We start from the raw sequence: 12288 nt of genomic DNA on the forward strand, positions 1-12288 counted from the left end.
ACGTTCGGTCTTCATTTGTTTTTGTTAAATGTAACTTCATTGAAAATGTTCTGTTCTTTCTAATTCTCCTCTATCGGAAATGATTTACTGTTTTTAAGAGAGGATACGTTATTGTAGGCCATGCTGCTGCTCCATCATTACATCTGTGTTTTTTTATTTCAACATCTCTTGAGTTTTATAAATACATGAACAATAAAACATACAAAAAATATCAGAAAAATGTGGTGAACAGCCATAATACTGATTATCCTACAGAATCATGTAATCGAAAAGTTAGTGGATATAGTAACAAACCTAAATATAAATTATGATAACATATATAATACTACTTATCTAATACTGTTTAACACCTTGGCTGCTAGAGGTTTTCCCCTCCTGTGCTGGAAAATCAGATTTATCACTGTTCATGACAAGGTCAGCTCGTCATAAGCACAGCTCAACTGTGCCTCATGACGAGCTGAGCTCGTCATGAGCAGGGAAGAGGTTAACCATATAGAAAATGCATATTTATAGTTGGCAAATGGAAATGTGGACATCCAATCGACGTTTTCTATATTAGAGAATTGATTGTCAAGGAGCTTTTAGTTTTGTTAAGACCATTCAAATCCTTTCCTTGGGTATAAAATGCAATCCCACCAAGCCTGTACGGGTAAAAGGTTTGCAGATTTCTAGCTCATATTAATGTATTTGATCGCACTTGAAATAAAAAGATCAAATCTTTTCATGTCCATATATATTAAGAGTAGTAAAGGGTGAAGATTTGTTTATGACTATGTCAATGGTTAGATGAGTACCAATTTGTGAAATTTTATCCCAAACATTGGACCAACATTGAACAATAATTGGATGATCAAAAAGCATATGTTTTACAGTACCAGGTTCCAAATTACACTGCCAGTTATCTTGTTTACTACAGATTTAAATGATCTAATTTGACAGGAGACCAATAACCGTTGCTTGATATAAATGAGTCATTTTAACAAGTATATGGTGGTAATCAACAAGAAATATTGCAGTCTGATTTTTTTCATTTGCTGTGGGGCATGGTTGGTATAGAGAATGGGATTCCAAATCTCACATAATTTTGTCATGTTGGAAGAATTAGTAAGTATTACCTTTTTATATATTTTATAAGTAACCTGGCCAGAAAATCTATGGAAATTAAAGAAAAGCTCCATATCAGTTAATTGAGGATGAGGAATAGACCAGTTATAGGCATTAAGGAGTGCATTGCATAATATCACCTGTTGACGGTAAGGAGAGGAAGAGATGTGAAATTTGGTTTGTATATCGAAGAAGGACAACACCTATTGCTGCGAAAAATATCCGAAATTTAAAACATCCCAGTATCAGTCAATGTAGCCCAGCATTAGACAGATGTATTAAGTTTAATCCCAGAATTATACCATAATTACACTTTTTTTAGTATAGACAATCTTATTATGAAATAATGCATCACCATTAGCTAGTGCAAGTTTTGTTGCATTGATGATTGAAGTTTGAGATCCTAGTTTACAAAGGTCCATGGGCAGAATTGCAGGAAGAGAAGAAGCAGCAATATTCCTCTCACTTAAAACCCATTTAGGTGTTTGATTTAGGATCTCAATTTGTAAAACAATGAACACTTTGTGCAGTTAAAGAGAAATTTCGGGGAATCAGGAATACCAAGACCACCCTCCAATGTTGAGGATTGTAACATTTTAGTATTAAATCTTTTTCATTGACAGAATATAAGCATTGAACAGGTCAAATCGCCTACAACCCAGCGGGCCGGCAGAGTTGATTGCAATTGCACCAGGAGATTGAGGCAGCTTAGGGCCTTTAACTATTATACACAGCATGCCGCCTACAACCCTACAAGGCCGTCCGCGTCTTAAGGCAGGAAACTGGTATGGAAGGTTGAGGGTCAACACCCAAGGGATTTGTGAGGCGGGAGGACCAGGGTACCTTTTGCAGGCCTTGAGGCAATAGACCCATTGTCAAATGCCAAGTATAACATCGGAAGTATCCGAAAACAGTGAACGAGTGGAAAGAGAAAAAAGAAGAGAATCAAAACAAAACCAAACAAAGCCCACACCCTCCCACCACCCAACCCCCTCATTGAGCCGTCCAACACAGGAAAAGGGAAAGAAGGAAACAATATTGATTCCCGGGATCCTATGCGCCATCGTTGAGCCAGTAGTTCTGTAAAAGGAAAGGAGATGGGGGGATCCATGCTAGATATTTTTAAGGAGGGGCAGGGGCGTTCTCGGGGAGCAGTTCAAGGACACGAAGATATCGATGGCAGGTCACTTCCCGGAATTCTGTGGAAAGAATAGTCAGGAACTGGGCCAAGGTTTTAGCGAAGTCGGCAGACTTCCTAGCCGCTGTCATGGAGAGATTTTCCATCGCTAAGAGGTTCCACAGCTGATGCACCCAATGTATGTGTTCCGGAGCAGTGTCTGACTTCCACCGTGCTAGTATTACTCTGTGTGCAGAGTTCAGTGCAAGCGCCATTTGCCTCCCCTTAAGTGAGCGTAGGGGAAAGGATAGGACATTAGGAAGGCCTAGAAGGGTGTGTGCAGGAAGTCAGGGTATGAAGGTGGTGAATGCCTTATCAATGTCATTAAGTATCTGATCCCAAAAGCAAGTTAGTTTGGGGCATTGCCAGAGTAGATGTAAGAGAGTTCTCGGGCTATCGCACCCTCTCCAGCAGAGGCCATCGCACTGGGTTTGCCAGCGGCAGATCCTGTCAGGAGTATAGTACCAGTATGTCCTGATCTTGAAGGCCGCGTATGTGTGACTCGAGGAGTAGGTGGTGCATTGTGCTCTGTAAAAAAAAACATCCTCCCATTCCTTGTCCGATAGCTTACTGCCTAGTTACTTCTCCCAACGTTTCTGCCCAGCGGTGCGCGTCGCAGGGAGATCCGCCGTAAGGAAGGCATATATTTCTGAGATTAGGGGCTTGTCGTCTTTTTTGCTAAGGACCCATTGCTCAAACGGCAGCTTTGGACGAAAAGGCAGAGATTGTGTCTCGGGCCCGATAGCCAGTGTGCCATTTGTGAGTGCAGGTAATTATCGGATGAAGACAGGTTATAGTCTGCTCTGAGTGCTTTGAATGGGATCGATCCCCTAAGATCAAAGAGATGACCTAGGCTATTGCAACCCCCCTCTATTCAGCATGACGCCGCTCTGTTATTCAGCCCTGGCGGGAAAGCAGCGTTCATGAAAAGTGGGGTCAAGGAGGAGGGGAAGGTGGACAGATGAGCTCTCCGGGATACCCTGGCCCACGCGAGCATTGTAGGACGCTGTTGTAGATACAATGCAATGAAGACAGGAGATGAATACGTTCTTAAGTTTTTATTGATTGGAGAAAGATCTCAAACGATGTTCATGCCAGACACAGCTGGGCCAACTGACAATGATGCCACAGGTATGACATCATGCTAGAATCTACAAAGCATCACGGAGATGTGCCATTCCAAGCAGCATCTCAATGGAATATAACACATCTCCCCCCTTTGCAGTAAAACAAATCTAAAAACAAGTATGTGAAAAAAATGAAAATAAGAATAAACAAAACAAAGTAAACAAAAGTGACTCAAGAAACATAATCACTCAAATACGCTGGAAGTCTTCTTTCACAAGCTCCCCTCAATACAGGAGATACACCACCAGACCCATCTCCCTCCCTTGCAACCATACCATGTTCATCAGACCTAGTGACCTCATCAACGGAGGAAGGAACAACAGGCTGTTCTCTAGAAAGTTCAGCATAATTCATCAACATCCATGGTGAACAATCCTCAGATTCGGACTTATCCTCTAAATTTTCTACATGTTTGCAATCTCGCCTTTGATACAACGCCACCCGCCTCAAATTCCATGTTTGACCATTTGTCAGTTTGACCCAGTTACCCCCCACAGCCTTAACTTTGAACGGTCCTTTGAATTTGTTCAAGAAGTTACTATGGCCAACAGGTTTTACTTTGACCCAATCCCCCACATCAATGAAATGTCTGTTCTCACCACTCAACTTGCCACAATGCGAGACTCCCACAACCGGTTTCTGACGCATCCATGAGGGAAGTAATTTAGTGCCTGCCTCCCTCCCACACATCATTGCAAATGGACTCTTTCTCAAAACAGTGTTCACAGTAGTGCGATACGCCCAAAGCTTTTCACTTACTGAATCATGCACAGGCAAACCTGCACCATGTGCTAATTGCATAGTACCAATAACCATGCGATTAATGCGCTCAACTAATGCATTTCCCTGTGGATTTTACAAAGATCAACAAGATTGTTTTATACCCACAGAGTCCAAAAAGCACTTCATTTCTGTTGGTCAGTTGCGTACCATTGTCGGTAAGCAACACATAAGGAAATCCTTCCCTCTTAAAGATGTCAGGCAATGTTCCTGCCAGACACAGCTGGGCCAACTGACAATGATGCCACAGGTATGACATCATGCTAGAATCTACAAAGCATCACAGAGATGTGCAATTCCAAGCAGCATCTCAATGGACTATAACAGACTCGTGACGGGAGAGGAATATAAGCACCATGCCCGAGCCGGTCGTGGCGTCCAGGTATCGCTCCAAATGTGGTGACCTGCTACGGTTTGGTCCATGAACACCCAATATTCCTCGGTCATGGGGTGGCTCCACTCCACCAGGTATCGCAGCTGGGAGGCGTAAAAATATCGGGCCATATGAATATAACGTCTATCTGAATCAGCCTTACAGTTCAAAATGGTACGTTTCAGTTTGCAAGAAAAAAATAATTGCTACTCCATTTTTAGGATTCGCCTTCAAACTCTTTTATAATCAAATGTACATCTTAAAAGGGTTTTATAGCCCTCCCTTAATTTTCATTTGTTTGTGTGCTTGCCACTTTGTTTTCCCTGGTTTCTGTTAGTTGTAGCATGCTATTTCCTACTCTTATGTGTTTACTTTTTTTTTTTTTTTTTAATCGGTGGAGCTTGACCACGCTATACAACATGGCTTACAGGGAAATCCAAACAAAGCAAACACAAAGCTATGATGGATGGAGCGCTGAAACCTTTCAGACACTCACACCCAGTCACAGATCTGAGTTGAATCCATCATCAATCATTCTTTAACTCACTTTGTCACCCCAGTTCAGACACCGCTCTATGCAAATCAGTCTTGACCCTGTGCCTCGTGGGAACAGTCCAGACCATATTGGGAAGGGCCAGGCCCCCTGTTATCTTAGGTCTCTGAAGCTGTGCTTTGCGTAATCGGGGCGCCGACCTGCCCTGGATGAACCCTTCTATCTCTGACTGTATCTGTCGAAGAGTATGCGGAGGGGGTTCAAGCGGAAGTGTTAGAAATAGGAAGATAGCTGTGGTAGTATACATCTTAACCGCAGATAATCTCCTGAACCATGTCAGAGGCGGGCGGCGCCAACGGTGTAGATATGTGCGGATCCGTTGTAGCAGTGCCAAGTTATTTATTTCCGCTGTCCGCACGAGGCTTTCTCTGTGTCAGTTGCTAGAAGAAGAACCTCTTCTTTAGACCGATGCACTTTGTCGATGATGTGGCAGATGCGTTTAGTGTTGTCCCTGCATTGCCTACTCGGAATGAAGCCGGATTGATCGGAGTCAACAAGACCTGGCATGTGGGGATTTAGTCTGTGTGCTAGTATACTAGAGAATAATTTGGTATCTATATTCAATAAGGAGATCGGCCAGTATGAGCTACAAAGCTCCGGATCTTTACCCGGCTTAGGGATTACCGATATAGAGGCCTGCAGCATGAGGGAGTAAGAGACCCAGTATCTGGGAAGGAGTTGAATAACCGTGTCAGCAGCGGGCGCAAGCTCCGCATAATAAGTCTTGTAAAAAAAGGGCACTAAAGCCATCAGGGCCCGGTGCCTTCTGTGGCTTCAACAGCGCGATCGCGGATATCACCTCTTCTATATAAATAGGTGCTTCCAGGAAATCTGCTTCTCCCGCGGGTAAGGGTGTTATGGCCACCCCGGTGAGGTAGACCGAGGGATCTGAATGTAAAGAGGGGTCTGCCGTGTAGAGCGCACTATAGAAAGAGCGGAAAGCTGCCACAATCTGGGCGTCGCAGGAAATGGAGCAGCCGGTGTCCTCACAGAGCGTTGGGACTGAATGCGCTTCTTGCTGGCTGCGAAGGCAGTGTGCTAGCATGCGGCCTCCTTTGATGGAGCCCACAAAATATGTATGTTTTAGGCCCTCCGCTGCGTGTTCGGCGCGGTCGACATCTAGGTGGCGGAGTTGAAGGCGTTCTTTCTCCAGTTGATGCCATATGCGAGGGGCACCAATACGTTTATGTATGGCCTATAACTCCCTGACCGTGGCTTCCAGTTCCGCGTGTTTCGATTGCCTAAGAGGCATTGGCTATAAGCGCTCCTCTGGTGACCAATTTGAGTGCCTCCCAAACAGAGGATAGTGGTGTGTCGTCCCTGTCGTTATTTGCAATCTAGTCTGTAATGCAGCGCCTGACGTCTGCAACTACACCGGGGGACTGAAGCAGGGAGTCTCGCAGGCGCCAGCTCATTGCGGAGGCAGTATTCGCAGACGGGAAGCGCATGGACAGTGTGAGGTGTGCATTGATCAGAGAGGGCCCTTGCCTCGATGGTCGCCCCTGTCACTAAGGTCCAGACCGCGGAGGGAACTAGAAAGTGGTTCAGCCGGGCATACGTTTTATGCGCAGCTGAGTAATAGGAATAGTCCCTGATGGTCAAATGTAAGCAGCGCCAGGCGTCCTTAATCCCGGCGTCGCGCAGCCAGTCCTCGCCTGAAGTTGAGATGACGCCAGCGCCCCCAGTGCAAAAGCCTGAACGGTCAACGTCCTTGTTCATCACTAGGTTAAGGTCCCCTCCCACCACCACCTCCACCACTGGGTCTGGAGAGTGCAATACTGCATTGCATGCCTCTATTAAAAATATCTCTGGTCGTTCATTAGGGGAGTAAATGGAAGTGAAGGTGCTGAAGGGAGAGCCAATTTGGAGGCACAGGGCTAAAAGGCACCTTTTAATCTCCTGTATGGGCCCGATTACTGAACCCTTAAAGTGTTTGGCGACTAGGATGGTCACTCCACCCCTCTTCCTTGCCATAGAGGACCAGTACTGAAGGAGGCAAAGGTCAGCACCCGAGTTTTCTAAAAGGGATGACACTGCTCTCCGTTTAGTTGGATTGTTAAGGCCCCGTGTGTTGAGTCTGAGTACTTTAATGTCTATATGGGGAAGGGAGGGGGTAGTTGTGTTCTTAGCAATGGCGCAACGCGCCCTATTGGAAATGAGTTAGGAGAAGCTTGGGAGACGGAAACCTCTAAATCTGTGCGATTGTGGTATACGTGGCCAATATAAGGACTCACTGAGGAGGAAACTCACCCAATACCAAAACAGAAAAAACAAACGCCAATACAAAACAACTAAATTGGTAAGACAAGTGCCCTACAGGGCTGAAATTGGTTGGCTACTTCAACGTGATTCAAAACATCCGCAACCGTGCGGGAATGACAAAAGTTTGTCATGGTAATAGAGTTCTGGGGGAAGGCGTCAATTCAAGTCCAAGAAAGCGGACGAGGATGGCGTTCCTCCAGCCCTCTCGAGCAGTGACTTCCATATGTTAGCAAGTGGGAGGAATCAGGCGGGAGAGGTGTTGGTGGGACTGCCAGCTAGTGACGCCAGGACACCGTCCCGTTCCTTTGCGCGGGCAGCTGCATCCGGTCCAAGGGGCAAGGAGGAAGGTTTGCCCACAGTGTACCATCGGTCTTGGCGTGTGTTGCGGGATGCGGTTGTTCCCCGTGGGTGCGCCGGTTCCGGGGGTGGGAGGCCAAGAAGGTTGGAAGCCTTCCGCAAGGAATGTATTTGGTGCAGTTTTCCATAGTATTTGAAGATAATGCGAAAAGGGTGCCACCACGCGTAGGTGATCCCCTTCTCCCTCAGGCACTGAGTGACGGGTTGGAATTCACGTCTCTTGAGCAGTGTGACCGTGGAAAGGTCTTGGTAAAGCGTTGGTGTGAGTCCACGAAATTGCAGGGGGTGAGAGTCTCTGGCCTTACGCAAAATACTTTCCTTTAGTTGAAAGTTGTGGACACATGCTAGGATGTCCGGAGGAGGTCTGTTGCTCCGGTGAGGCAGGCCCACTCGATGGACTCCATCAAGTTGTATCGCCGTAGAGTGATCCGGGCCCAAGATATGCCTGAACAGGGCCTGCACAAAACCATTGATGTCTTCTTCCTCCATTCCCTGCTTCACCCCTCGGATATGCACATTGTTGCGACAGGAGCAGAGATCCTCGGCCTGCCCCTGTTGCTCGATATGTTGTTCCTTGAGTAGGAGAACCTTCTGTTGCAGCATCTCCAGTTCCTCGTCGCAACCATTCTCATGTTCCTCCAACATTGCGACCCGGTCTCCAATGTCCGAGACATCTCGGCGAACTTCTCGTAAATCTACAGCCAGTTGGTCTTTGAGCTCTTGGAGGTCCTCTTTAAGGGCGGAGAAGAGCGATGTTATGAAGGCCTGGGTGAATGGAGCATCCACTCCACCAGCCGCCCCCGTCGCCGCCTCCGGGCGTGGGTTTGTCACCTTGGGTTCGAGCATGTCTTTGACTGAACGGTCTTTCCTAGGGCGCCCAAATGCCATGGAAGGGCCCAGTAACGACTGCTGTGGTCTGTCGCCAGTAAGCAATGCGGGTACAGATGTGAGGGGAAGGCGTTAAAGGTGTAGTAAGCCTGGCATATATGGTGAGCGGAAGGGCCAATGGCGGCGCCAAGGCAACAGGCGCCGCAATGTTGTAGATGGTGGCAGTTACTGGCGGTCGATGCGGACCCCTAGAGGAGATTGCAAGCGGGGATTCGCTGAAGCGATGGGCCCGCAGGCGTCTCGTGGCAGTTAGAAATGCCGCAGAGGGAAGGGGGACAGCGCCAAGTCCTTTCCTGCGCCGTCCATCACACCGCCTGCCAAACCGTTCCTCGGTGGCCCTCTAAAGATAATTGGGGCCACACCGGGAGGACCTGCGCAGTCCACAGGGAGAGATGTCTCAGTCCGCCCACTGGAGCCAGTCCCGGCACTCACTGGATGGTGGGAGCAACCCGCAGATTCAGGAGGGTGAAAGTCTAGGCGCCACTATTGTGGGCAAGACTGCAGACCTGTAAAGCGTGGTAGCCCCTCAGATCTCCCCCCGTCGGTAGCAAGAGGAAAACAGCTGCAGGTATGTTAAGAGGGGGCCGTACCTGGAGTCCTCCTGGGCGGGGAGCAGAGTAGTGGTGTGCCGCTGAAAGGCCAGTGGAAGGCTCGCCTATCGCGCTCTGGGACTCGGTTCTTGTATGTTCCGCACAAGCCCTGCTGAAGCTGCAGCTGCTCCACAGGCAGGCGCGCCGCCGCAAGCCGAGTCTCAGGAGTGGGCCGTGGTGGCAAAGGTCTGGCTCCTCGACGCACACTCCCTCAGCGGGCGCCCTGCAGACAACGCCCGCAGGCCTCCACAAGCGAAGGAGGGGAAGGGAAGCGCCCCGGCGGACCGCAGTCACCAGGCCCCAACAGTCCGCTCACAGTACCACGCCGTGGGGGATCAGTGTCAGTACCACGCGGCGGGGGATCAGTGTCCATGCAGTCCGTGGCGGTCCCCCGTGCCTCCAACAACCTCCGTAGGGAAATAGAGAAACTGCAATGGTGTCCTCCACCCAAAAGTCACCCGTGTATGGAAGGCGATGAGAGTGCTAATGAACTCGACGGGCCGGAGCGACCGTGAAGAGTCTTACACGTCGCCATCTTGGACACACCCCTCGATTGTAACGTTTTATATTTAAAACTGTTGTTCCAGATTAATTTATTGCGAATTGTATTGAAGTTTTCATAGAAAAGTATGGGAAATGACAGAGGCAACAATGATAGTATTTATATTATTTGTGGAGCAGTTTCCACAAAATGCCAGGTAATGAGCATTAATAGAAACCATATACATACGACATATGATAATGTTCAGTATATATGCTTCAAGAAGGCTATATTAAGCCTCATGGTCCGATCGAGGGGCTAGAGAGTTCCGCGATTGATTTGTAAAGCTTCTCTCCTTGCTGGTTACTTATTCTGATTACCTGGCATTTTGTGATTAGTTTTTTATAACTGCACTTTGGAGTGGTACACACAGGGCTGGTCCCTGGAGTCCGGAGTAGGAGCTTGGTGGTAAGCTCGAAACATGTTGGCACTCTACTAGGATTCCTAACTCATCACTAACCAGGCTGACCTAGAGACCCACCCCACTTTTAATATATCGACTAGGAGCAAGAATAAAGTAATTCCACTCACTAGTTGGGTATTTTTAAATCACTCCCATCAACTCCACATACACCACTGCACTACACGTAGTTCCTCACTACAAGTGCTCCTACGTATTCTTGCAAGTCGTAGCACGCCTCAACCCACAGCGGGTTGGGATGGCCCCTATCATGAAGCATTTCACCGTGAGGAAACTCCGGCGAGTGAGGGGACTCAAGAAAGGACATTTTTCCTTTCAAGATTACATCTATCACTGATGATAATCTACCTTAACAGCTAGGTTCTTCATCCGAGATCTCAGATTTTTTGTTTTTACTACTAGAATAGGAGGGGGGACCTAGCATATCCCTCTACCTCCCTCCCTCTTTTGAATTTCAGTTGTAGTATTGAGCATTATGAGGTTTACTATAGAGATTTGAATAGAACTTTTGGATTTCTTGAGCTATTTCTGCGTTAGATAATTAGATAGTGGTTGACTATTCGAGGTGCGAATGCCAGGAATCTGAGTCTTATCTCTTTTAATTTGTAAATAGCAAAAATGCGACCAGCTTTGTTAGTATTAAACTGGAAATTAACTTTCTGTTTACAAATATAAAGATTTGATCTTTTACTTTGCAGGGGATTGTACTTGTAGCGAAGAGCTTTGTACTTTTTGTTTAAATTGTATATCTGAGGAAGATATACAGCAATTAGTTTTAACGATAATATGGTGTTGAATAACTTGTTCTCATGCACCAGTTTGGAAATAGTGACGCCTCTTATGTTGGGTTTAAAAGCATCCCAGTGAATAATTTCTGAAGTATGTTCATTTGTATTGTTTTGAAAAATAATCAGTGATGGCAGACAGTAAATTGTGTTGATTTGAGTTAGAAAGTACAATCGGTGTACATCCTCCATGTATGTGCATGTGAGGAAGGTCAGTTAAGGTTAAAGAAAAGGACAATAAAGCATAGTCTGATGTAGTAATGAGTTCTATTTTGGAGTATGAAATCATTATTTGAATGTCTAGAAGATAATAGTCTATACTCAAATATGTGTGATGAGCATTGCAGAAAAAAGTAAAACGTTTATCAGTAGGGCGCGTGAGTCTTCAATGATCCATCAGTTTGGTGCTTGATGAAGGTTTTTAATAAGGCATATGTTTTTGTAGGGTGACGTTCAACTATGGAAACTCTGTCCAAAAGTTGGCCAGAAATCATTTTCAAAATCACCTCCCATAGTAAGAGGAACAAATTATTTCAGACCAAATCGAGTTTCAACATTGGGGATCATCTTGGGTTGGAGCATAAATATTGACTAAATGGAGAGAATATTGATCAATTTGCATATGAATATAACGTCTATCTGAATCAGCCTTACAGTTCAAAATGGTACGTTTCAGTTTGCAAGAAAAAAATAATTGCTACTCCATTTTTAGGATTCGCCTTCAAACTCTTTTATAATCAAATGTACATCTTAAAAGGGTTTTATAGCCCTCCCTTAATTTTCATTTGTTTGTGTGCTTGCCACTTTGTTTTCCCTGGTTTCTGTTAGTTGTAGCATGCTATTTCCTACTCTTATGTGTTTACTTTTTTTTTTTTTTTTTTAATCGGTGGAGCTTGACCACGCTATACAACATGGCTTACAGGGAAATCCAAACAAAGCAAACACAAAGCTATGATGGATGGAGCGCTGAAACCTTTCAGACACTCACACCCAGTCACAGATCTGAGTTGAATCCATCATCAATCATTCTTTAACTCACTTTGTCACCCCAGTTCAGACACCGCTCTATGCAAATCAGTCTTGACCCTGTGCCTCGTGGGAACAGTCCAGACCGAACTGCCCAGCCAGGTCTTACCTGGACCGGAAACAAGCATCCTGTGACTGGTTTCGGGGTAATACCCCTCATCAGCCCGGCTAGCTTGAATCCAGTGGCAAAGTGAGCAAGGGACCCATGTCTGGGCATCCCTGCCAACTAAGGGCGAACAAAGCAAACACAAAGAGATGATGAACGGAGTGCTGAAACCTTACAGACACTCACCCCAGTCACAG

At 46.2% G+C, this 12288-nt stretch overlaps 1 protein-coding gene across 1 annotated transcript in view; it reads left to right on the forward strand.

The window, feature by feature from the left end:
* Nucleotides 1-12288, forward strand: part of RRN3 (RNA polymerase I transcription factor RRN3) — a 546972-nt gene that overhangs the window by 72939 nt on the left and 461745 nt on the right. The window lies entirely within an intron of this gene.

The sequence above is a fragment of the Lissotriton vulgaris genome, chromosome 10, assembly GCF_964263255.1.
Source record: "Lissotriton vulgaris chromosome 10, aLisVul1.2, whole genome shotgun sequence".
Lineage (NCBI taxonomy): Eukaryota > Metazoa > Chordata > Amphibia > Caudata > Salamandridae > Lissotriton > Lissotriton vulgaris.